This window comes from Brassica oleracea, chromosome C8 (genome assembly GCF_000695525.1).
Source record: "Brassica oleracea var. oleracea cultivar TO1000 chromosome C8, BOL, whole genome shotgun sequence".
Taxonomy (NCBI): Eukaryota; Viridiplantae; Streptophyta; class Magnoliopsida; order Brassicales; family Brassicaceae; genus Brassica; species Brassica oleracea.
Window position 1 is genome coordinate 18,499,540 of NC_027755.1, and position 3,832 is coordinate 18,503,371.

Genomic DNA, 3,832 nt, shown 5'->3' on the forward strand with positions numbered 1-3,832 from the left:
GATGATCTCGCCCTAATGAGGAGGGCGTATACCAACAAGAAGACCGGCCAGATTGATGACGGTCTTGTGAGGGACGTGGTCGACCTGGTCCAAACTCAGGTGGTAGACGAAGTGTCTCAGCTTCAAACCGAGGATGACGCTTCGACGACTTCGACCAACTTGTCCCGGTTTCGAATCAACGAAATCGTTGAATCGGTAAGTTCTTTTTTTTTAAGTTCAATTTATTTATTTCTTGATTTTTATTTTATCATCAATTTATATTATTTAAATTTGGCTATTTATATTTCAGTCGGTTCCAAAGAAGAATGGACGTTTGGTCGGTTTGGGTCGTCGCTCCCGGTCGGCTGCTCCTTCTTCTGCACCACCCCCATATGTTGATCCAGAAGTTCTTACGACTCAGCTGAAGGACAAGGATGATCGGATATCTGCGTTGGAGACCCAGATGGCAGCTCAACAGGGGGGGGGTATGAGACACAGAAGAGGCTGAACGAGCAGATGATGGAGATGATGAAGAGGATGTACCCGAACGAGGTGTTCCCGAACATTCAAGACCCGTAGTTTTTTTTTTTTACCAAAAACTCGGAATGTTTTATTTTTATTTTTAGAACTTTGAATTATCTAATATGTTTTCAGTTTTAATTTTAATTTTATATTTTCGAATTTAAATTTCACAAATTTTAATTTTTTTTTAAAAAAAAAATTTAAAAATTAATTTTTACGAAATTCCGAGGAAAAGCACCCTCGGAAATTTCCGACGACCTTTTCCTCGGAATAAATCGTCGGAATTTTTAAAAAAAATCCGAGGGAATGTTCCTCGGAATTTTCCGAGGGACTACGTTCCTCGGAAATTTCTGAGGGCCACGTTTCTCGGAAATTCCCGATGGAAATTCTGAGGAAGATTTCGTCGGAACTTCCGAGGATTGGACCATCGGAAATTTCCTCGGAATATACCGAGGAAGTCCTCCTTCGGTATATTCCGAGGAACTTTCCGACGATCTAGTGGTCATCGGAAATTCAGTTCCTCGGAATTCCGTCGGAAATTTCCGAGGGATTTCCGAAGACTTTTTTCGTCGGTACGATTTTTTTCCTCAGTATGTCGCTGTTTTCTTGTAGTGTATATTCTCCTTTATTATGTTCTTTGTTCTCACATTCATGAAATAATATATGAACGTATCAAATTCCACGTTCTATAAGACAAACAACGCACGAAGAAAACTAGTATAACTAATCGAAATTTGGCGGTGCATTGCATGCATATTGCGTGTTACTTCGCATGCCCAATGACATGGTATTATATTAGCACGCAGTATCAAACCAAAACACTCTAATTTATAAATCACTAACTCCAATTTAAATAACTAATGGAATAAAGCTCACTTCCGGCGACTGTGGCATTGTCATTGTACACCTTATGTCACGTAAATGCGTGGCATTTTCTAGTTGGAGTTACATATAGTGGAGTCTAGCAATGAACCCACTAAACCGGATTATTTATTTTTGTTAAAGCTTGCGTAAGAAGCGGAATCTTTCGATCACTCTTTTGAATTTTGCATTAATAATGAAATAAAACAAATCAAAAACATATAAAAATAACGAAATAAAACAAAGTTGGAGCTGGAAAGAAAACAAAACTTGATAGAAGCACAGTTGGAGAAGACAAACACAACACTCTGATCCTACCCATGTGGTACGGTTAGTTGAGTGGATAGATATCTCATCAATGACGCTTGAGGCGTTATTATGGGTATTGAATGGACCCATAATTTGTGACAACTTGTCATTTAGATACAATATAAATACGAGTACCTTGAACGATTACAATAATGGTCTTTTTGGGTAAAATCACAATGGAGTTGTTTTAATATTGTTAGACCCAAAGTTAAGAAGTCAACGACTCAATATAATTGAATTAAATATGAAAAAAACGCTAACACATCTCAAGTTAAATAACAGTGGAATATAAGTAACATACTACTATCAAATATAGGGAGGACAATTATTAATTAAATGCTTTTAATTCGGTTTGAATGCAAATAAATGAGAATGCGATTAAAGAAGGAGAAATAATTCTGAAAGAAACATGCAAGAAGAGACAATCGAACTTATAATTATTGAAACCAAACCTAACTTCTCTTGAAACCTGTCAGATTCTCATAAGAAACCCAACTGCGACATATTTCGAGAAACAAATATTATCATTAAAAACGAAAATGATAGACGAGTCCGACAAATAATTTTGTACCGTTGTATAATTGTCTTTTGACATCGCGTCAAATCCAAATGCTTAGAAGCGGGACCCGTAAAGACTGGTGATCAGCAGTTTGACAGATCGAGTCATGTGGTCGGCCGAAGAATCAACTACGTGGTGGTTGATAAGCTATCTTTTTGTAAGAATCTTCTTTTGGATAGTAGCGATTACGTATAATAATACCATTTTTTTCTGTCTGTAAACGCTGAGAGATGTTGGTACAATATAATAGCCCCGGAAGTCAGAACTTGAAAAAGCAATCACGTGGTGTATGAATCATGGCCATAGAATTTAGATGCGGATTTGCTCTAGTGTCCGAGACCGAAGACCGTTGTCTGGCTATGACCCATCCTCGGGTGTGCGTCCGCGCCGCTAAAGGGTTCGATTTCTAGTATGGACCACCACGGTGGGACCAGGACACTCGGTTATCAAAAAAAAATAATAATAATAATATCGAGAAATAACTAACTTATTTTGTCGGTTTTAACGTGCGTCGCATGATTTTTTTTTTTCCATCTGATATTATTATTATAAAAGTACAGAGGCCCCAACACAACAAAAAACCTATAGATAGGGTTCCAAACACAAAACCCAAAACAAAAAAATTAAACCTAAAAACTCACACACTGGCCCAAACTACACATGATTCATTTGTCTATCAACTAACATAAACAACAACAAAACATATAACTGTTGAGTAATATAAGGAGAGAGAATACTTTTATTTTTATATATTATTATATATATATATATCGATAGAGACATGAGAGATATATGAAATGGAGGACCATTTGTTTTGGTGGGTGATGGTGTTTTGTACGGGAGAGAGAGAAAGTAAAGTTGTGTGACTTGTGTCTTACTCTTATTATTTCCTTGTGTATTTTACAAACGAATGAACATCTCTATTTATACTGAGTTTTTCACCGACTTGGAAACAAAAGCATAAACTATAAATCAGACATCTGTCTGATGATGATGCAAATAGTCAGCCCATGAAAGGACAATTGTCTTCATACGTGTATTCTTTTGGATAATCATTATCTTCAACACTCTCCTTGATTATCCAACTTGTATTACGGACAGCCTCGTTAAAAATCTAGTCATGGAAAAATCCGATGGGATAAAAACCATGATAAGGAAAAAGAGTAATGTGACGTAATCTCCCCCTGAGAATAATGGACATAGCCTTATCTTCACAGATCACGTAAACGTCGCATTCCGATACTCTAAACGTGTTTTCGGAACGTTGCAGTCGGAAGAGCTTTTGTGAACAAGTCAGTCGGATTGTCGCATGACCGTACATATTCAATGTCCACTTCTTTATTTTTCTCGAGCTCCCGTATGTATGAGAAAAATCTTGGAAGGATGTGCTTTGTTATGTCGCTTTTGATGTAGTTTTCTTTGAGTTGAGCGACACAAGCCGAGTTATCTTCAAATATTCTCGTCGGTTCTTTCTCGTTGACTATTCCGCTTGTTTCTTGTATGTGTTGACTCATTGATCGAAGCCACACACATTCTCGACATGCTTCGTGAAGCGCAATAGTTTCTGCATGATTCGAAGAAGTCGCAACCAGAGTTTTTTTA